Below are 25,000 nucleotides of genomic sequence, written 5' to 3' on the forward strand. Positions count from 1 at the left end.
AGCGGCATCAGCAAGGAGAACAGGCACACATCCCACCACCAAAGCCAAGGTTACCACAGCCACAGGCAGATGAGTCAGAGGGGGATCCACCAGCTGCTGTGGGTGTAGGCAGATGTAGACACGTTCAGTATGCCCTTGCATTGGCTAATACAAAATGGATTGTACATTTGTTTACCCCCTAGGGGGTCTAAATCCTTCCTACTATGCACATACATATAGTAACATTGATGCCAGGCAATTCACACAACTTTTACCTTCCCATGTGTTGGCTGTGTAGTGCTTACAACAGACAGAGTCAGCCCTAAACTAAAACTATGTCAACTGCTGTATTTTCAAGGTAAGTCTTGAACCTAGAATGTATTGTGTAATAATTTGAATGAGTGGCATATCCTTGTATTTCACTGATTGGTACTATAAGGAAGTAAAAGGTGGGAGATTGCTACAGAAATGATCTTAACATGTGACAGCAGAGACTTATGTGACTTATAGTAGGCCTCAGGCATCAAAGATTCACACAGTCATACTTTGCAAAAGTACTGATGACCACTGCATGCCCTAGCCCATACATTTGCACTGGAAAATCATTAAAGAGATAAGTTAGGAAATAACAATACACACTGCAATTTCTGACTTCACAACCCTCACAAGATCATTCAAAATAAAGTTGGGAAATGCTGATGCTATCAACTGTCTAACTTTCCAAGGCCAATATAAGTCAAAGGTAAAATGACCAGTTCAACGCCACAGATACAGATATACTAAGCACTAAGTAAGCTATGGATGCTGAGCATTAGGCACAAAGTTTATGTATCCCTGAATCCAAAAAAAAAAAGAAAACAGGAATATGGCACAGTTAGCATCATTTGGGGGAGGCCTAGGATCACACAAAAGGTAGGTGAGTGTGTGTGAGTAAGAAAGAGAATCAGGCAGACAGTTGGATAAAAAATAAATGGCCAGTGATACAAAATGGAGTTTTAAGCCACAAAGCTGATGTGTGTATGTCTATAGGGGTCCCCCAGGTGAAACTGGTGTGTGATTATCTGCATAAATACAGCCAAGCTCTGTGCTGGCTTTATGTCTTGGTATGTTGGACAGGTGTGAGCAATGCATGGTAGATGCAGTAGTTCATCATTGCCCCAAACCATGAGAACTGGCTCTACCAGAAGTTGCACTGTTACATACAGGCCCATAGTCAGCACTGTAGCTATCTGAACGTGACTGATGTCTGCTGAACAAGCTTCCTTCACGAGGATGCCCAGGACCATGATCCCATAGTCTGCCACATCTGGGAGTGGACAGCACACTCACTGATGAAGCAGTGGAAGTACTGCCACTACTGGAGTGTGATTGGGCATGGCCAGGTTGGCTAACTGCAGAGGATGTGGCTGACGTAAGCCCATGAGGATGCCATTCCCCTACCAGCAGATGTTCCATCATTGTCAATGTTCCATGACATATACCCCTTGTTCCATTACAGACACCCCTCATTCCAATGTGACATGCTTCTGATCCATTGAACTGGCAACATGCTGGATGCAGTCACACATGTCAGCCTGTGGCATATCTACAACCCTAAACATTTGTCTGGAAAATCTATGGGAACATGCCTGTGCCTTCATGATGGATGTAAACATAAGTGGAGTGGCACAGAAAGAGACACCTGGACCAGGTGGAGGAGGGAGAGCAGGCCTCCTCTGAGCACCCCTATCAACTCTCCTGCATGGCACCTCACCCGCATTTTGGCTACAGCCAGACTCAACAGGCACTGAAGCCATAGTAACTTCCCTGATCAATGGCCTTGCCCTTCATCTGTCCAATATCTGTGGGGTCACAGGAATGGGTGGGCAGAGGCCTACTGACTGTATCTGATGGAACTGATACAGATGGCTGTATGTCAACCCAGTGTCAGATTCAACCTCTGCACCCACTGATTGTGCTTCAGTTTAGCCACCATTATCATCGGAGTCTGCTGATACACTGATATCAGGTGGCAGGGGGTCCACACTTCCAATGTCATAACCACCTGTTATAAAAAGCAACAAACACAGGAAAAAATTAATACTTGCACTACTCTAGTCCAGTATATGCTAACAACCTAATAGTGGTGCCACTATTACAGACAGTACAGCAATACACACAACAAGCCTTACAGGAACAGTGCACACTAAATTATTTCTTTAAATTGCTGAGCAGTACAAACATAAAAAATATTTGGCTTACCATCTGCAGGTGAGATTCTCCTCTGTAATACAAATGGTCCTGGAAGAAGTTAAGCAAAAAGTAAGGGCAACATCATCACAATTAACAGTAACACAGGTGGGAATATTTTACCCCTTTATATGTCCATGAACTATACTTTCAACAAGAATGTGGCTGACAACTTTAACCTAAGCTAATAAATGTGCAATCTTCAATCCCAACAAAAACAATAATTCAAACAGTATTAAATTGTTGAGATAACAAAGCTTTCCTGAAAGCTCCTCCTGGGACATGCTGGCTATCCCTGACACTGTGGCACTGATGTGTAGTACATGTTTTGCACTCTCCTGGGAGCTGGCTGGATCTCTGACAGTGGCCAGGAACTCTTCATTCAGTGTTAGTCATGGATCCATAGCAGGCCTTCCCCAGTTGACCATCTGGTCATGGCCACTGCAGCTGCTCTCCTCCATGCAGATGTGATCATGTAAGTGGTCCTGTGATGCACCTGCTCATATGTCCTACAATGGCCACCCACAGCATTCAAATGATCCACAATCTGGTGCCAAATTTGCATTCTGTGTGCCATATCTCCCTGTCCCTTTCAAACAGGAACAAACCATGTTGCCTAAAAGCATCCACTATCACCTGATTCTCAGCATCAGTGAAGGAGGGATCTCTGTGGATTCACACACCTATGTGGCATACTCCTAGGTGTCCTAGAAGAGAACAAAAGGATAGTACACATAAGTATCACATAACTACAGAATGACTGTTTCCACATTAAACAGTAAAGGTAGCCTCTCAGTATTATCCACTAGAGAAACATAAAATAGTCTACAGATGTGAAATACAAACAATAGGCTGGATGCAAAAAAGGAGATTAATGATAGTAACATATCCTTGTTTGTGCCGTAACAGTAACTCAGTTTTGCCCCCCTCCCCCCAATGAACAGGCAGATCAGACATTTGCTAACTAACCATCTCTGAAATGCTAAAAGTGCTATCAAAGGAACTGTCCCTGAAACATGTATACATATTTATAACAGAGCATTCAATTTTAAAGCATTGGCAATTGTGTTACCTGTGAAATGCCTTGATAAGTATATTCGTGGCATCAGTACACTTCTAAGTAATGCATTTTTCTTAAGTACATTCCAGCATATGCAGTATGTAGCTGACAAAATGCAAGCATATCTTCTGAAGTTCAATAATCCTTTGTGCAGCTATATCCTGAAGAAATAGCATATATTCAGTCTTCTTCACATAAACAAGTCTCCTCACCGACAGTTTGCCTACCTATATGGTTGTCTTTTATAATAGTGTAGATTCAGGGCTGTTAGCACAGTGAAGATGCAAATGAGGTGTGAACTTATTAGATTTGCTGAATCCCAAATACTTGGATCTGTGTAGGTGATGTAAACATAGTACAGACACTCCCTCAGTGTTTGTTTTTAATGGATTATAAGAGAGAAGGAACACACAACAGCAATGCAGGCTACCTTATATCCAGTGGATGTATCAAGTCAGGTCTACCAAGTATTACACGTTAGGTTGGAAATGTACGTAAGCAGCACACATTTACAGGTTGTGTACCTAAACATCCAACCTACTCTTCATTTGTTGACAACTGCATGTGTTATTATTTCCAGTTAATATATTCACATATTTTCAGGCCAGTGATATAGAATGGCTCACAGACTGCAAGCCTAAGATTACTGGTCAGATGGCTGAAGAATGACCAACAAGCACAGAGAGGTAAGACAGAGCTGTATTATTTGTAAGCAATAATCATAACAGGTTGTGTAGTCACTTAGTGCACCACATCCAAAAATAATAAATGTACTAATAGCAGCTGTATGGTTATGTACAGAATGATCTCATTTAACTGCTGCAAAGTTGTTTGCATGGGAAAGAGGGATAAAGCACTCATCTTGTGTTCTGAAGGTTTGTTTGTAGGAGAGTTCAAATCCCAATTTCTGTAGACCTATCTCATGTGAACCACCATTTCCTAGTGTTTATGTCATAGACTGAGTTTTCCTCATTTCAAGTATTTGTCACTTTTTTTTCCTTTTCTGTCTTGTTTTTTTTTTGGGGGGGGGCAATGTTTTCCCAATGTGGAGCTTAGCTAAATCATGGGAACAGAGTAAATGAATGGCAGTTTTGGCTGTGTTTATCTCATTTGCATGAAGTGCAGCAGTGCGCAAACTGGACAATTGGACCACCCAGGAAGCAGACAGGATCCAGGCAAGCAAAAATAGAAACCAAATACATTCAATTAATGAGCTAAAAGCCTGTAACTTGTCACTTCTAAAGCAGCTTAAGCTGGATGAAGCAGTTTCTTACTTTAATACTAAATTCCTTCAAATCCTAAATAGCTATGCCCCTCCGCTCTTCCCGAGTTAGGACCAAAATAGCCCCATGGCTCACAAAACAAACCAGAGAAAAATGTTCCTATGGAACAAAATATGGGCCAAATGGAGAGCCTCTAAGAGCTCCGCAGACCACCTATACTTTAAACAGTTAAGAAATGCTACCAAAAAGGACATTTTCTTAGACAAGAAAAACTATTATTCTCACCTTCAACAATCACACTCTAAAAACCCTCAAAAGTTTTGGTCAGGCATTAATAAACTTCTCAAACCAGGACAGGCTAGAACTCCAACCCTATGCTCTATTCCCCATAATAGTCATATGCAAATAGCCAATGCCTTTAACAATTATTTCACTGAAGCTATTCAAACTCTAGCAAAAATGCTAGCATCCATTACCCCCTCTCCTTTACAATATACAAACAGTTCACTTCCCTCCTTCCATATACAACCTGTGCCAACATCCTTTATCTGCAAACTCCTTCAAAAACTCAAACCTTGCACCCCTTCTGCTGACTGCCTGCCAGCAGAATACCTTCAAATAGCTGCCAATGCCACAGCATATCCCATATCCATCCTTATAAACAGAACAATCTCAGAAGGTACCATCCCTTCCATATGGAATGTCTCCCATATTATCCCCTTGCATAAAGGAGGTAAATCCACTGATATCTCCAACTTCCGACCAATTGCACTACTCTCTCCGCTAGCCAAAATAATGGAAAAACGTATTCACCATCAACTACTTCAACACCTGCTCTGCAATAATTTACTTGCCAACTGCCAGCACAGCTTTAGGCCCTTTCATAGCACTACTACTGCCCTGCTAACTTTTACTGACTGTATAAACAGTAATCGAAACAATAACTCTCTCTCATCTGATCTATTCATTGACCTATCAAAAGCCTTTGATATGGTCAACCATAACTTACTTATCAGTGTGTTAAAAGCCCAATCTCTTGACCCACAAGCAATTCTTTGGTTTAAATCCTATCTAGAAAATAGACAACAAGCAGTGCTCTGGGACAATAATCTTTCTATACCCCTCCCCGTGAACATTGGAGTCCCTCAAGGCTCTATCCTAGGCCCTCTTCTTTTTTCCATTTTTATTAACGATCTCCATACTGTTTTTCCTCAAGCCATCTGTATACAATACGCTGATGACTCTACTTTAATCTGTACTGCTAAATCATCAACCTCTCTCCAGACCCTTACTCAAACTGTATTTAACTCTGTTGAAAAGTGGTTCACCCATCATTGCCTCCTCCTTAACCCCCAAAAAACTGAATTATTACTTTTTACTCCCACCCAAAAATCTCCACAGATCCACTTCACAATTACCTCTAATAATGGAACTTGTATTTCCCCTGATCCTACTGCACATCTCCTGGGCATAACCATTGATCATAACCTCAGCTATGATGACCATATCAACAATACTATAAAAACTGTCAATAAAAAATTAGGCTCCCTGTATAGAATCAAACCCTTCCTTACACCACTAGCTAGAAACACCATTGCCCAGACTCATCTCACTTCTACCCTATTCTATGCTTCTGCCATATATACCAATCTATCAAAGCACAATCTTACCAAGCTTGAAACTAACTATAATAACATAGTCAGATTTGACTCTGGCTCCCCTTATAGAACCCACCACTCTCTCAACCTTAAATAACTCGGATGGTCGGAACTACAAAACCAACTACTATATAATGAACTTGTGATCACACAAAAAATCCTTTACCACCCTACTAATACCCCTATCCTCTCTAACCTGATCTCCCCATATAAACATCTTACAACACTACGCTCAGCTAATAAGCTACTAATTGCCAACATTAAATCTAATAACAAAGCTGGGCACTCACTCTTTACCAATGTTGTGGGCAAAATCTGGAACAAGCTTCCTAGAACGCTCACTTCTCTCTCATCTACACCACTCTTCAAGAAACATCTCAGAGAACATCTAAAAATATATTGGCTTTGTCCCTGCTCTAAGCCTGACTGAATCGTACTTATCCTCTTATTTCTCTTCTTGCTATACCCCTTCCTCCTGGGCTATGGCCCCTCTGCAGCATTAATCAATAGAAGCTAACTTTATACTAGTACTTGTGTTTTCCTGCCTTTTCTCTTTCTCCTCCTTTCACTTAATGAATAATAATTTTCAAATATTGTGTAAACTTGTGCTTGATTGTACCTGAAACCTACTAAAGACTTTGTACTTGATTGTTTCTTAAACCTATGCCAAGACTCTGTACTATTGTTCACAAAATAACTTTTATTTGTTTTCCAACCATTTTTTGCTCTCTAATGTATTGGAATCTAGCCATTTTTTAATTTTGTATTCTGTAATTTACTTATGCTTGGAGCTTTTCTCCTCGGGCCTCTACTGAAAATGGACATGTATCCAGCTAGACTAGCCCGGTCAACAAATATAAAATAAAAAAATAAAAAATAAATAAAATAAATTCTGTTGGGCACCACACAAACCCACTAAATGACATTGCACACTGGTTATCAAGAGACCTTAAATTAGGGAATGCCCTGTGTCAGCAGGTATAAGTGTAGGGCTTGAGTAAAGATGGTCCTCGGTTCTAGTGCAGGGTGTGTAACCTTTTATTTTACTGTTGTGACATTGCAGTTTATAACAAGGAACTGAAACATGAACAAGTGTTATTTCAACTGTCTTGTGGCAACAGGTGTAAGTGCAAGACTGCCATACAAATGGTCTTGCATTCTAATGCAGGATATTCCATCCACTTTTGTTGTTCTACTTCCCATTATATACACTATCATTTATGACATTTATAACACTTTAGATAGTGAAGCATGTTATTTATTTATTTATTTATTTGTTTATTTATTATCAGATGTATTACCAGATGTAGGACTGAGGGTATACTGTGTATTGTATTGTTGTAAGTATAATTCTGCTATCTGAACTTGCATGGCCTTCACATTTTCCTAAGACACATACACAGCTGCCTCTACATCTAATAACATTGTCAGGTCACACACATCCATGTGTAACAGCTCATACTGTCACATGCATTTATTTGTGATGTCTGACTATGTCTGAGCAGCACTTCTTCTGTAGCAAAGATGGAAAATCAGTGCTATAGAAATAAATGTTGTGTCCCTTATGCCTATTTTTGAATCCCACAATGTAAAAATCAATGTTTTCATTCCTCACTGCTTGCCACTGTACTCTCCTTGCACCACCACCTCACAAATGCATTGTGAGGTTGTGTGCACTCCAATAAAGGTGCTAACTGGAATTGGCAGAAAATCATCAGTCACCATTGCTCTAGATCCACTGGTAGATAGACATGACAGGTGTTAGTGGGGAAAGTGCCAATTATAGGACACACAGGTGGGGTGTCCAGGTGTCCAAGATATTCATTGGACTCCTACTTAAGCACCACAGCTAAAGGCTTCTGCAGGGGGACTATTCTGGCTCCCAGTACAAGTCTGAGGTATGAGATAGTTTAGCCTAGACTGTATCTAGTGCCACTGGTATCCCACACACAGGAGAACAATGTAGGCATCATTTTAATGACCTACACAGGAGGAGGAAGGATACACTCGACCATTAGATTGAGGAATTTTGGACTGTAGACATCCCACATCTGTGTAAGTATCAACTCAAGACAGTACTTGTAGGACTTAGAAATCTGAATATAGGTAAGACTGGTATGCATAATGGTCTTCTGCTCTTTTCTGCTTTTTCTCCAGCTACCAGTGATCAGAAGTTCAATGTACGAGGCCACAGGGCTAGATTGGAGAGACTGAGGGGAGCAAGTGGTATGTATACAGCAGAAAAGAAGTGTTAGTGTAGCATTAAAAGTCAAAGATAGCTTTTTTGGTATTTTATAGAATTGTATCAACTTGAGCATGCATATCACAACTGTAAATACAAGTATGCAAGCATAAGTCTGTAAGAGTCTAATATTAGACTTGAGTCAGAGGTTGGGGGTTCAAATACCACAATTTACAACTATACTATACTATACTGTTATTTCTTCAATAATATTAACATTAAATTAAAAGCTCTACACCAGTGGCACAAATGCCTTTCTGTAAACTGTAATCTGTATAACTGGAACATGCATATGTGCAATATATGGACATTTCAAGGAATACTTTCTGCAATCTGTAGTATAGTGTGCATTTGTTGGGAGACAGGCTTACATGTAAACCTAAGATAATAGAGTTGGATAATTATATTAATACATTGTATGTCACATATGATGGTACTAAACATATCTATTTTTTTCTCTCACCCCCAACTCTTACCTCTCTTTTATTATTTTCTTTATTTTTATTTTATTTTATTTTTATTTTTTTTACATTTTATTATTTTATTTTATACATATTTTTATTTAATTTGCATTTTATTGTATTTTATAATTTTTTTTTAATTACATTTTTTCTTTTTTCTTTTTATTATGTGTCATCAAAATGTGTCCATGTCATCCATGTGTACCACATCACTAAATGCTCCACAGCACAGTGAGGTATGCTAGCCCCACTGGATCAGCCTGCCCCCACTCCACCAGCTGCAGCACCAATTCCCAGCATATCTGTTTGCCAACCTGGCAGCACTGCCTCTGCTGCCACTGCACTAGCTGCACCCTCAGGTAGTCCTACCTCAGAGGCTGGTCCACAGGTATGTTCCGGGAGCAGTGGCAAAGGTGGTGATTTCATTACCTACAACAAGTTTCCAGGGATGGTGCATATGGTGGTGCGCCGCAAAATTAGTGCATGCCTATGCTGAATGGAGAGGCTCTCCCTCATGTTGCATACGAGGAAGAAGAGAGTTCAAGCACTCCAGCCACCTGCAGGAAAAGATGACAGTGATGACAGTCCAGTGGGTGAGGACTTGATTCTCACAGTCACCAAACTTGATGGCAGTTGGCCCAGGTTGTCCCTAGCCCCACCTCAATCATGGTGTCCCACAACCTTTTGCATCATTCACCATCCCTGTCCTCTTGTCTTGTTTGTCTTGTCTGTCTGGAATTTCTTCCTCACCTACCCATCTTACCTGACCCAGACATACTTACATCCCTTCCCCAACATTCATCTCTCTCTATCCAATAAAAAATAAATGGGCACCTGCCCCGCCCCCCAAAAAAGTCCCATACATCGCTCTCCATTTTGCACATGTGTCTTCTTAACAGACTTGATTCAGTCCAGTTGGGTATGCAAAATGACTGCTTTGTGGTCACCCCCTCAATCAGGTGTAAATTCAGTTAATATTCTGCACATATGTTCACTTTACACTGTTGAAGAAATGGATAGCTATGGTTCTTTCCTGCCTCCCTCCTGCATATTCCTGTCCTGCTTTCCCTTTGTTCTTCCCCCTGCTTGCTCCCCATTTCAATACTTTGCTATCTACCCCATTTTCACCACTTTAATCTGGTCACAAAATAGAATCACACACATTGCACATAAGTTGCTGCAAAAACAATGGATCCCTTCACTTTTTGGGCTCCATGTTTGCTTGGAGTTGTCCATCATGTACCAAAGCACAACAACAGTGAGCAGCAGCAAAATAATGTGGTTACCTCCACACAATACTTTTTAATCCTGTTTTGCTATGCCAACACACAACTACACATGTACTATAAAGAATTCATGTTATTGCATTCTCAATGTTTAAATAAAAGTATTCAAAAGTATTCAGTAGACCTGGATTCAAACCCAGTACCATCTGAGCCCAAAAAGCAATGCATCAATGGATTAACATGTGCTGCCACAGAATCAGTTAAGCAGCAGGTGTGTTGCATAAACTCAGTACTGACTATCAGTTTTTAACACTGTGGTTTGCGATTGTGCACACATGTGTATCTCGCATGCAGGAACACTTTGCCAACCATTGTGCAAACCCGCTACTCACCGCACTATGGAAAAGTAAATATTATTATGTAATACTGCTGTTTACTATCCATTTCCTGTCTAAGACATGAAACTACAAGTAGGAACATTGAAAACTGAAGGCCATATCTAACAATATGTCACATATTTACAATACAGCCATGTGTTGCTATCCCCCCAAGCACTGCAACCCTGGTATATTAGTACTTTTTCCACATATATATCACCTATATGGGCTTAAAAGTAGAGGCTCCATGAGATATGGAGCTATGTGGATGTTGTTTAGAAAGAGTGCATTTGGGGCTGCTGAGGGCATTTGCTATGTGTGTTTCATCTAGGAGGTCTAGGAGGTCCTTGGGTTTAGGAATGTTTCATTTAAGTACCTCAGAATATGTGGACCTATATGTCTGCTTCATACTGTGTGTGATAGATGCAGCATGTGTACTACTGCCAAACTGACTGACATTAGGAGTGCTTTAATGTGAGAGCTTTGCCTCCCATGACATTGTGTAAATACACAAATTGTGTAAAATTGTTTTCCCGCCTCTCCTCGACTAGTTTAGACCAGTTTACAGGCATTGCTGTATTCTGGGCTGTGGTGTAGTTCCTGTGTTGTCCATTACCTTACTTGGATAGAGGGAAGTTTCTTTGCTCACCAGTGGGAGTGGGGAGCCTTGAACAGCCTACCTGTCCCTGTAGGAAGTGACCTCAGCACAAGAAGCTGTAGTAATTGGTTGTTTTGGACCATTTCTAGCTCTTTTGTAGTTCACTGTTTAAAATCCGCATTTGCACGGCTTTGCGTGGTTGTGCGCATAGCGCAGCACCGGTTAAACAAGGTTAAACTTTTTCTGGCTCTGCCAAGTCTGCTCTTCAAATTTTCCCTTAAGGAAGCTCTACTCTTAGTATAACCAGACTACTCACTATATTATAAGCCTAGCACTTGTTCTCAATACTTCTCTACTAAGTAAGCACTCTCGTACTAACTAAAGCACTACATCTACTTACCACCCCTGTGAATATCCACTTCCCTTAAAGGTACAGCACTCCCTTATACTGTTCTAGCATGTTGAGTGGTAGATTACTGGCATCGTCTCCAATTCAGCTGGTCAATTTGGGTATCTTGAGACAATGCTACAATTGTCTCATGTACACAGACAACCCTCTCCTCCTCCCAACAAACACAAATACATGTGAGAGATGCAACTATATAGCCAAACTGGAGGCTGAACTCTCTCAACTCAGGGCTGGCATGACCAGACAGGAGGAGATGGCAACCACACACACAACAATCCCAGTCCCACATAGACCTACCACAACTGCAAACCAAACACATAAAAACACAAAGACATACTTGGAGGCTCTAATAAAAAACTTACCAAAACAACAGAGGCTCCCAAAGCAGACATCCAAAAATCCACCACCTCAACACAAAACACATGCAACACATACTTCAATAAATCAGTGTGTCAACCAATCACAGCCCTTAAGGCCAAACACCTTGCCTGATACACTAGTAATAGGTGACTCTATAGTCAGACACATTGATGTCCCGCTGACCAGGCTGAACAAGGAGAAGGTGACTGTGAGCTGTCTATCGGGAGCTAGGATCCGCCACATAACACACGCACTCAAGTCACTCCAAAGCAAGTACAAATATGACTCCGTCATTGTCCATGCTGGTGTGAATGACCTGAGATGTACCTCCCTGGACTACATGAAAAGAGACATAGAGGAGCTCTCCGATTATGTAGCCCAGGCTGGTATGACCCTGACCCTGAGCAGCATCTTGCCCTCACCAAGAATGATACCACAATACAAAGACAAGATGATCAGCTTTAACAATTGGCTCAAGTACTGGTGTCATTCTAAGGGGATCCAATGTCTGACATGTTGGACAAGCCACGCTGCTTCGCAAGGGATGGCTTACACCTGTCACCACTGGGCTTCCGGATATTGGCTAAGGCTCTTGCCACCCCCATAGTGCCTTTTTTAGGCAAGGCTCAAAAGACAAACCCACCTCCTTAGAAAACAAAAATGGAAAAAAACTAAGGGTAATGCTGCTCAAAGCCAGAAGTCGAAATCTCAAGATGCAGGCACTTGATGCACTCCTCAGCATGGAGAACATCGACGTCTGTGCAGTAACTGAAACCTGGTTCAAGGCTCCTGAGACCACCCCAGCACTACCAGGCTATACCTCGTATCATGCTTTTCGGCCCCAAAACCCGGGCCGAACCACAAAGGAGGGAGTGTCCATATTCATCAAGGACACCCACACCTCCAGGTTAGTAGCAACACATGAAGCATCAGAGACCATACAGGTGCAACTAACCATAGGCAAAACTGCTATACAACTGGTAGCATGTTACAGACCACCCTCCCAATCTCAAGAACCCCACTCAGCCTTCCTGAAGACATTGGAGGATATGAATGTATCACAAAATACCATCATACTGGGAGACTTCAACTACCCAAACATAGATTGGGTACATTATTCTAGCCCTAATACCCTAGCCCAAAGGTTCCTGGAATTCATAAATTCAAATGCACTGGAACAACTAGTCACCTCTCCCACTAGGGGAGATAATATACTAGACCTGATCATCACAAACATGGGGACAAAATGCTCCACACCGGAAGTATACCCCTCACTAGTGAGATCTGACCACAAACTAGTCACCTTGGATATACATATCCCACCTCCACCCCCAGCACAAAAGACCACAGTGAAACATTTCTCAAAAGCAGACTTCACTCTTCTTAAGACTGAGATGGTATCCTTTAAGCCCACTGTGCCAGTGGATACCACATCCCACAATGCCGAATCCTTCACAAATGCTTTCTATGGACATCTCCAAGAATGCATGGATCATGCAATCCCAAACAAATCCAAGTCCCTCTCCACCAAAGGTAAGCATCCTGTCTGGTGGACCTCAGCCTTAAACAAATTGTATAACAAAAGAAGGAAGCTACTGCACGTCAGAGCAAAATCCCATGAAGGGAAGACATCTCTGATCAACATTAGCAGAAAACTACGTTCTCTCATAAAAACATCCAAGGCCAACTTTGAGAGAAAAATCGCTAAGGACACTAAAGATAACCACAAAGCCTTCTTCAGCTATGTTAGAAACCTGGGCAGAAACCCTCAGATATGCTCAGAGTTGGTTAAAACAACAAAAATACACTGAACCCACAGATATTGCCAACATTCTGGCTGACAGGTTCAGTGCAAATTTCTCCCCTCCTTCACCCCCAAAAGAAGAAATACTTATCCCAGCTGAATGTAATCTCCTTGTCATCTCAGATGTCCAAGTGAGAACCGCCCTAAACAAAGCAAAAAACACAGCATCAATGGGACCTGACGGTATCCCGGGTTGCGTGTTACGTGAACTCCAAGAGGAGCTAAACCCACAAATAAAAATTCTATTTAACCTTAGCCTTACTTCAGGATATGTACCTGAACACTGGCGTACAGCAACAGTGGTCCCACTCCACAAGGGGGGTGCCTCTACAGACCCTGGAAACTACCGCCCCATTAGCTTAACCAGCCTGGTCTGCAAAGCTATGGAAAGAATCATTATGGAACTCATAAATAGAGACATAGGGGACCTACAGACACTTGACCCCACCCAGTTTGGCTTTGTAAAGGGCAGATCCTGCCTTTTAAACCTGGTTGACTTTTTCGAAACAGTCACTAGAGCCATTGATGAGGGCAAAGCAGTCCATACAGCATACCTGGACTTGGCTAAGGCCTTCGACACAATACCCCACTCAGGCATCATAGATAAGCTCAACAGCTTAAAAGTAAACCCTTATGTCACTAGATGGGTTGCAAACTGGCTAAAGGACAGAACCCATAAAGTTAAATTCGCTGGAGCAATGTCAGACTCAAAGCCAGTCACAAGTGGTGTCCGACAGGGATCTGTCCTGGGACCCCTTTTGTTCAGCATTTATTTCTCAGATGTTAAAGCAAACATGGGAGGGCTGTGGCTGACAAAGTTCTCAGATGACTGCAAACTAGGCGCCATAGTCGATACACCAGCAGACACACACATCCTACAAAAAGGCCTCACAGAAACGGACAACTGGTGCCGGAGTCATGGCCTTAAACTAAATGCCAAAAAATGTATAGTCATCCCCTTTGGGAAAAACAAAGTACCCACAAATGATCACATAGACAGCAACCCACTGAGTACGGAAAAAGTAATCAGAGACCTAGGGACCCAAGTTGACAGCGACCTCTCATTTGACACCCACGTTGCCAAAGTGGTTAGAAAAACATTCTACCTTGCACACCTCATCATGAAGGGATTCACATCCAGATCCAAGGATGTCATTGTACCCCTATATTCCTCCCTCATCAGACCCATGATTGAGTACAATGCCCCATTTGGTATGTACCTCACCCGGCATTTGCAACGGCTGGAGAGACCACAAAAGTACCTCACCAAGAGGATCACGGGTCTCCAACATATGTCTTATTCTGCCAGACTAAAGAAACTTCAGCTCTATTCAGTAGCATACCACCTGCTCAGAGGTGATCTCTGCCTGACGTACAAGGCCATGTCCAATCAGGATCTGATGGACATGCTCCACCTCAAAAAATCCAAATCCATCAGGACCACGAGAGCTAAAGACTTAAACCTCGGCACAAGTATGAATAGGACATGCTGGAGGGATAGATTCATAACCCAGAGGCTTCCCATGCTTTGGAACAAGATCCCAGTTCATATTAGGCAGAGCCCTCACTGACTCTTTTCAAGAGAAATCTTGATGAGTGGATGGGAGATCGTAAGTTTACCCCAGGGGTCACATCTGTGTCACTGCTAGACAGGGGCACAGTAAACTAATTCTATTATATAAGGGGACCTTCATTGTGTCACTACTAGACAGAGGCACAGTATTCTAAATTTATTCTGTACATTTTTTGTACCATTTCATGGGGTGGCAAAAGCCACATCACTATGGCTAGGCTTACAAATGCCCCAGGGCAGATAGCCTAGTACTATACTATGAAACTATGAAACATCTCTCATATACCTTCTCATTTTTTAGAAATAGCTGGTTGTCAGTAAATATGTATCATTTTCCTCAGGTTTCCCATATCCATCAAGCTGGTAACAGAGATAGTGAGAAAGTTTATATCCAAGGCAATGGCTCCTTTTTTTAATTAGATGATCATGTTAAGAATATAAAGTAAAGTTAAGGAGTGTCTGGTTTGCTGCTCTGGGGCAGTGCTTGTCACTGCAGACTAATTGCCCTGTGTGCAACTATGCATTGATGAAATTTCAAGAGTGATTTTAAGGAAAAATGTCAGCTGAAGCTGCCTATGTCTAAACAGAGCACTGACAAATACATGACGGAAAGCTACTAAAGTAGATCCTGACAATTTATGGATGAAGTATTTAGCGAGATATTCTGAACTTAGGTTAGACAGCAGCTAATCAAGCAGTACTTACTGAAAGGAGATAATTATCTTTGCCTAGAATGATAAATAGTGAGGATTCACCTAATTGCTTACTATCTGGCTAGTAGTAGTGCTGGTCTTGCCACATCTTAATTTTGCTGGGATAAAATGCAACTTTGCTTCTTCTCTTACCAGAAGCAAAACAATAGAACTAATCTCAAGATGAGAAGCAGGCCACAGGTTCTTTGGTGATCAACAGTCTTGTCCCAGATGATGCAGGGGTCTATAGGTTTGTTGTAGACTTCTCCTGGTACAATCTGGTAACATTCAGGACCTCAGCTATTGACTCATAAGCCTAAAAAGCCTTATCTGCAAGGCTAGGGAAGGCATCAGCATGGACATTATCCACAGGGACATATGTGACCTTCAACACACTTGACCTGACCCATTCTGTTTTAGTCAAGGGTAGATCTTGCTTACTGAATCTTCTGGATTTTTTTTCTACTTACCCCAAAGGCCTGGATGAGGGATAACAGGCCATACTGCCTATGTTGAGTTATCCAGTGCCTTTGACACTATCCCCCATTCATATCTCGTATTGAGGATCTCCTATCTGGGAATGATGCCATACAGTACTAGATGGATAGTCAACTGGCTTACCAACAGAACTTACACCCTCAAAGTTGGGGACTGCACCTCCTCCACTAGCCCACTTACCAGTGGAATACCACAAGGATCTGTGCTGGGCCCACAGCTGTTTGGAAACTACTTCCATGAAGCACAGGCAACAGTAGATGGCCTGTGGTTTACCAAGTTTGCAGATGACTGATAATTGGATGGACTCATATAGAGTCTGCCAATGATGGTGATGTATTACAGAAGGGACTGACACAGACAAATGTTTGACATCAAACTCATGGACTGAACCTTAAAGGAAACAAAGTCTCATTGTCCTCTTTGGCAATTAAGTATCCTTGCTAATTATGATATACGTAGCACCCCTCTAAGCTCAAACACAGTGTTGTTAGTTTGGGAACACATGTTGATAGAAATCCACACTTTCATCACTATGTGTCCATAGTGGTGAACACACATTCTGCATTGTACACCTCATAATATGTTCATCACATCCAAGACCAGGGAGGTTATAGCTCTGCTGTACTCTACCCTTATCAGACCACTAATTGAGTATAATGCTCCCTTCTGTCTGTACCTCACCAGACAACTGCAAAGGTTTGTGACTGGGAGTATCCAGGGCCTCCAAATTTTACATGCATGGAAAGACTCAGGGACCTGTCACTGTACTCAGTTCCATGCAGGCTGCTAAGCGGTGACCTATGGCTGGCCTATCTCAGATCCTGCCCTACTGTATATGTTGGACATCTGCAAATCAAATGGGAAAATAATAACTTGCTTCAGGGTTCTCAACCTAGCCTGTGGCATAAACAGAACATGCAGGGGAAGCAAATATATCCCTAGCAATTGACTCTCCTCTGTAATAGGCTGCTACTCCATATGAAGCAGTGATCTTCAATGACCCTGTTCAAGCACAAACTTGACAACTGGTTGGGTGATTGTAAAGTCATGTCTGGGAAGGGACCTATGGCTCTCATGGACAGAACGCTCTGCTAACAACAACCATCTAACTATGCTCAATAAGGGTACATGTGTTTTACATAGCTAGGCTTGTAATCACCATAGGGCCATTAGGCTAGTAGCCTCTTATGAAGCTATGAACCTAAGCAGGCCTTCCAATGTCTTGTCTCTCAAATAGCCTGCTGATATCATCTACTATAAGTTGACTGCACCCTGGTGGACATCACACTTGTGCTGTGGTGCTTGCGTAAAGTACCGTGCCCTGTTGTCTGTGTACTTAGATAGGCAGGGGTTCTATTCTCACTGCAGTCAACTTGGTGTGTGTGTGTGTGTGTGTGTGTGTGTGTGTGTGTGTGTGTGTGTGTGTGTGTGTGTGTGTGTGTGTCTAGACAGAAGAGCAGAAGTGTGTATCCTACAGTTACTGCTGCAATGCCATGCATTGACAGTCTTTTGATGCTTGTACATGCCTACATATCCATTTCATGCAGGCCTTCCAACCTCCTCTCTGCCACATGGCCTATTGATGTCATCTACTATAGGTTGACCTGCACTCTTGTAAACATTGCACTTGTGCTGTGGTGCTTGCATAAAATACTGACTTCTGTAGTCTGTATACTTATATAGGTAGGGGTTCTGTTCTCACTGCAGACAACTTGGTGTGTGTGTGTGCATGTGTGTGTGTGTGTGGGGGGGGGTTCTCAAGGGTACCTGTGTGGGAGATTGTGTCAAAACCCTAGGCCAGATCACAATAGGAAGTATGCACTGTCTTACCTTCATCCAGGCCTATCACACGGAGTAACTGGGCTGAGACAACATCACAGATCACCTATGATGTGACTCAGGACATACAGCTTCCTGATACGGTTGAATCAGCACTTCAATACACCCTCCACACAGGCTATCTTCCCATAGAAGGGTGTATGTCAACATTTACCCATTTGAGATGGGGGACAACATTTGATGCATGCATGTTTTAGAGACATCCTGACTCTCCTGAATTGTGAGGTAGACCAACATGTCATCATGTACCTATTCTAAATTGTCACTAGTAATATTCCAGCTGTGTGTGTCATTACTGCCAAATCATGCCTGTTACATCTGACAGATGTCCTAAGAGAGGTTATTGAGGGCAAGCATGATAATAACAGTATCATCCCATGGAACTTGACCAGTCAAGGCATTTGACACAAATCCACACTGAGGTATTCAATCTACACTGTCATATGTGGCCATAAACAGCTATATCACCACCTGGGAAGACCAGTGTATCACATACATGGCATCTCACTAGGTTGAAATGTGTGAAGTGACCTATATATTAGATCCAGTGATCAGGTCAGTACATCAGGGCTGTCTGCTAGGCCCTTTCCTGTCCATTATTTAAGTGATGGACATCACAGATGACATTCACATCTTGGGTCATGGGCAATCATTGACTCCAGCTGTGATATTAGTATAATACAGACAGTATCAACACATACTAAATATTGCTGCCACAGCCATGGCAACACTTGCAATGACAAGAAAACATGGGGGTATTTGTTAAGTCAGGTATACAAACAAACAACCCAAGTATAATGTAGACATCGCACTCTATAATCAGACCACTAGGCATGTGACCCGTGTCCTGATGAACATGGTAAGTGGAACATCCAGCAACATGTGGTCAAGGTGCTAACTACTCCCATGAATGTAATACAAGTACTGTGTATGTGAAGGACATCCACATCAGAGGCCAGAATACCTTCATATTCCCCAGACTTCATCACAACAATAACTGAGTACACCACACCCTTCTTCATGTTCCTCCCTACATATCTTTCATTGATGTGTAAGTGAAGTGCACCAGCTTTGTCACAGTGAGGTATCACACAGCTTACTGGCAATACCTAGATATTTTTTTTGTAGAATATTTCTGATGGTGCTGCATCACTGATCAAGTTGTTCAACCAGATCCATGTGTGCTACCTGTTCTGCTGTTGCACAGCCTACATACATAGGTGTTTGACAGTATTAATGGCATGTATATCATTTGTGACAGTGGGGATTGTGCTATATATATATATATATATATATATATATATATATATATATATATATATATATATATATATATATCTGCCATGCACACCAGTCAACTATTCTATATTGCTCATATTGTTGCATATAGGTACAGCAGTGTCCCTCCTAACACTTGCAGTAGATGTTACAGTACCAGGATAGTGTGCGTGGTTACCCTCAAAGAGTGTGGATTTATAATAGTTGTTCAAGTGTGTGTGTGTGTGTGTGTGTGTGTGTGTGTGTGTGTGTGTGTGTGTGTGTGTGTGTGTGTGTGTGTAGACTCATCTCTTATCACTCTGAATCACATATGTTATGTCAGAGACATGGGATTACTGGTGGGATTATTCTGATATTGTCCTTAATTGTGGTTGGTTCTCTTAATGTTTTCTATGAGCCTTTACCTGTGCCCACCTTGCTGAAGACCTCTGCTGAGAGTGCACTCATATTCAAGCATATCAGTTTGTATAGCTTCACAATAAAATGCACCCTACCCCAATTATATGTCAGATCCCTGATAGATTTCCTCTGCATTATTCATGTAAGGATGCTTATCTCACACAGACATCCTCCCCGTTGTTATATTACCTTGCATGACAGACACATAAAACATTTTCACTGTACAGTCCCTACTGTACCATACAAATATGTGATTGCTATTGCTGCTACAACCATCTTCCATTGGTATGCCCTCATCTGCTGTACATTGGGTTGTTTCACCTGCACTTTTTCCCTGTGTTCATTCTTGCAATTGATCTGTGTGCTCTTACTCAATACACACACTTCCCCCTGAGTGCTCATTTTACATGGCAGTCCATAACCCATTACAGATCATTTACACAGCTTTAGTACATAATGCCAGGAATGGGATATCGCAATACTCTGCACTGTAGATACATTGTCCTATACTGTGTTCGGACCATATACTTCACATTCTTACCTCTCAACTGTCCAGTCCAGATATTCCCAGGATGCCTAGATGTCTTCCTTATCTAATTTCTGCTATATCACTGGGATGATCTCAGGACTGATGTGATTCAATATTACATACATTTGAGTTCATACCTCTCAAATGTCCTGATTTGTGTGAAATGTCCATTTTTTGACTCATATTTTTGATCTTTTCCTCATAACATTTTATTTTTCAGACTAATCATTGGCATGTCATTGTGGATTGGAGTCCGAAAATAATTACAGACATTTGAGTTTCAAACTTCATGCTCTTTAGAAAAGTCATGCTCCTGTAAAACCTATTATTTTATCAACTTCTAGGTTTGTAAGTGGACTATTAGAATCTGTCCCTATTGTTGGCCCTTTGTCCTCCCATTGTTTATGTTTTTGTCCAGATTTCTTGCTCTAAGAGGTTGAAAGGTATGTTTGAGTTTTATTCTAACACATTTGTGTGCACCAGTTATGTCAAATATGTCCCTACTTCTGATTAATTTGTCCATGCATTATGCTGGTCTTTGTGCAGACATGTTCAGCTAACAGATTGAGAGCTATCTGTGGAGCCCTGGTGATCACTGTGGCATTCCGCGCAAAACCGCAGACTATAGGTGCTTTCCATAAAAAGAACTGCTATCTGCATTTGCTTACATGATTTCCTGGCCAGCAACCTTTTGCCAGCCATGAAACCTCACTTAGATGCAGTGTGCAGCATGAATATGCATTGCACAGTGGTGCGCTAACTGTGCACCACCATGCACACATGTAAACTCTGTGTAAGCTTCACATGGAGCCTACATGGAGTTTATTGAATCAAAAATAAGATCCCACAACATTCAGGCAAACAAATTATGAAGAGGATATGAAAACCCTTGGTGCACTATTTAACTCATCTATTGTAAAACAATGTATAAATAAACAACAACAATAATAATAATAATAATAATAATATTAAAAGTATATAATACAATGTATGGTGTTTTGTGACAAACAAAGCAGTTACTGGAGTTCCTATTTCCCGCAGTGTATTCTTAACTATGGTCCTTTTATCTGTCTGTATCTATGTTGATGTCTTTTATTACTTTAACTGCTGTAGTCTTGATAAATCTCACATTCCGTGGCATTTCCTATACTGACTCCTGTCAGCGTTTTATATGGAGACTTTTTCCAAGACTCAGTATGTGGATATGTCTAATACTTCTACCCAGAGACACACTTTGGCTCCTTTGAGGTCCTTGCGCCCTACTTTTTTCCCATGGCTGGTTTGTGAACTTCTGTAGTACATTTTGCTGCAGCCCCCAGAAGTTCTTTAAAATGTGGATGATCTATTCAGTGATTATATCCTCAAAAAAATTAGGCATTGGCGCCACAGGATATAAAAGTTTAGCCAACAGAATATCTGCAATTTTGTTTTTGTTAACAGTGTCCTCTTGTCTCCACATCACTTTTTAACTTATTAGTTGCTTTATGCTTGATAACATATTGTGCTTTCACCATGTAATCATACTTCCTGACTCTAACAATCCTAGCAATTCTTTTCTTTCTACTACAATAGTACATTTCATAAGTTTGATGCCAGCAAAATAACAAAAGGCGGATACGTTATGCTTGAAAGTTGAACATTTGTTATCAGCACACTCTGTATTCTCTCAGGCATGCTTTGTTTAACAGATCTCAAATTAATACTGAAAGATTTTACAGCTGTAGTATTACAATTGTTAACTTGGCAAAAATATATAATATATATATATATATATATATATATATATATATATATATATATATATATATATATATAATATATATTATTGTATTTTGATGTTTTAAACAACAAATTTATTATAAGGTTGATAGGATATTATTTAAAGGGATTTTAAAATATTTATTATTTTAATATAGGCAATGTTTGTTAGGATCTCACTGCATATTAAAGTTTACTCGAACTATGAATTGACATAGAAAGGTAATGTATTTTTGAAAAAATATGATGAATATGGCTTTAAATCTTTACAAGAAGTTGTCGCCAAAAAGGTTATAAAATGAATCATTCAATTATTGTATCTGATTCTAATGAAGTCCACGATATAGTGGATGAAAGCGCTTAATCGTTTTCATCGTTTTATTTGTATTGTATTTGTTTTTTTGTGTGTGTTTTGAATCGTTTTGTTTTGCTGAATTGACAAATAAAGAGGTGTATTATAGCTTCGCTGGTTCATCGGCTTATTCCACTTGGATTATATATTTTTGCTTGGTTAGTAGCGTTTACTCCTTGCTTTTGGACAATTGTTAACTTACAATGCCTATCTATATGTCCTTTAAACAAATTGTTCAAATAATGACATTTTTCTTATTGACAGGTACAGAAACATACTTAGGTCAAAACTTACTACTAGCCTTTTGTAGATGAAAGTATGATGAAAATCTACAGCTTGATTTAAAAAGATGGTAGCTACAATCTATCTCAGAAATTGTAAGTGGAATATAATGGGTGAGTTGCATACCTTTTATTTATTTTTATTTTTTTTTTTTTATTTTTACATTTGTTAATGGGTTAGTCTGTCTAGGTTCTTAGAAGCCCTTTTTCAGCAGAGACCCAAGGAGAAAAACTTCCCAAAAAAAGTTTAAGTAAACAAATAGTAAGAACAAAGATAAACACAGATCACATTTTAAGTATACATACTTCTGAAGTAATTACATAGCATGCAATAAAGGAATGTATAGAATGGATAGAAATACAATACAATACATATATGGAAATGTTCATGTAGTATAGCAAGAAACTAAGAAGAAATATGGTAAGACTAAGGTCAATACATTGCTGAACCAAGGTACTAGGCATGTAGTAAGTAAATATACAGATAAAGTTGTGTGAACTTTGGAAGTTAATAAATAAATTACAGAAAAGTAATGAGGGATTATGGGAACTGAGTGTAACATGAGGTAACTAGTATGGAATATGACAGAAAAAATGTGTAGGTAGTAGTAAGAGAGAGAGAGAGAACTAGAAGTGATACAGTTAAGTTAGATTTTCCCTGAATGTTTCCTGGGTATTAGTTTAGAGCATGAACATATCCAGTTTGATAGGAAAAAAGATTTAAGCTGTTTCTTGAAGGCGTTTTTGTCTTTAAGTAGTCTAAGGGCTAAAGGGAGTGTGTTCCAAATGTTTGCAACTGAGTGACAATACAGTATTTTCCCAAAAGTTTTGTTTGGCTTATGAACTTCAAGGAAGTATTGATTAATACTTTTTAGTGGGTGTTGAGGAGTATAAAATGTCAGAGAATTTGCAAGGGATGGGCAGGATTTAAAATTGTTTAGTATATTGTGAGCTATAAGGAGTTGAGATTGATGCAGTAAGTTGGAAAATTCAGGCCAGTGTAAAGCCTTTAATGAGAGGCAGTGATGGGATTTGTAAGGCTGAATTCCAGCAAATCTGGCTACTTTGTTATATGTGGTTTCTAGTTTGGATATTAGGTTACTCTGTAGATGGGTAAGAATAGGTGAAGCATAGAGTAGGGATGATAGAAACAGGGATTGGGCAAGGGATGGCCTGGACGCACAGGGAAGAAAGTTTTTGTGACGGTAAAGCAAACCTAGTTTTTGGTGTTTTTTTTTTAATTGAGCTATGAATGCGATGGTTGAATTTAAGTTCATCAATTATTGCTCCAATTAGTTTTGTTTGGGTGTCAACAGAAATTTTAGTTCCATTAAAGGATGTTAAGGAAAAGTTCTGTTTTGCATGTTGCAAATTTTTAGGTAGGAAAAGTAGTAGCTTAGTTTTGCTTGCATTTAGCACGAGTTTGTTGAATTGTAGCCAGCTTTCAACTGAGTGGAGTGAGTTTTGTGTACCGGATTGAAGGTTTTCTGTGCTGCCAGCAGTCAATGATGTTCAAGTCATCAGTCTACTGAATAAGATTGGATTGGGGGCAGGATGAGAAAAGATCATTGGTAAATACATTGAAGAGGAGAGGGCCCAATATTGATCCTTGTGGGAACCCTGTCCTAACTGCTAGAAAGGGGGTGTAGGAAGAGTTCCATCTAACAGGCTGATGACTATTAGTGAGGTAATCACAGAACCAGGAGGTGGTGGAGTTTGAGAAGACTAGGTTGGAGAGTTTATGGTGAAGTATGGTATGAGATAAGGTGTTGAATGCTTTTGACAGGTCCATAAAGAGGGCTGATGCTATTTTGCTATTATTCCTGACTTGAACAATGTTATTAGTAAAGGATGCAAGAGCAGTAGCTGTGCTATGTGTGGGGTGGAAACCATGTTGAGTTGGTGTGAGTAGGTTTTCTTGTAGCAGATGATTAAGTACTTTGCTTATGGATACACTTTTCCAGTATTTTACAGAGATTGGTCTGAAATTGTTTGGCTCAGTGGATTTTCCTCCTTTATGAAGAGGTACTACAAAAAATTTCTTCCAAATTTCAGGGACTTTGTCTTCTTTTATGGATCTATTAATCATGATAGATATGGGGTAAGCTAAAGATGTAGCTGCATGTTTCAGGCATAATGGAGGAAGGTAATCAGCTGAGGGTGAACCAGGTTTTA

This window comes from Protopterus annectens, chromosome 8.part0 (genome assembly GCF_019279795.1).
Source record: "Protopterus annectens isolate FY-2018-M chromosome 8.part0, PAN1.0, whole genome shotgun sequence".
Lineage (NCBI taxonomy): Eukaryota > Metazoa > Chordata > Ceratodontiformes > Protopteridae > Protopterus > Protopterus annectens.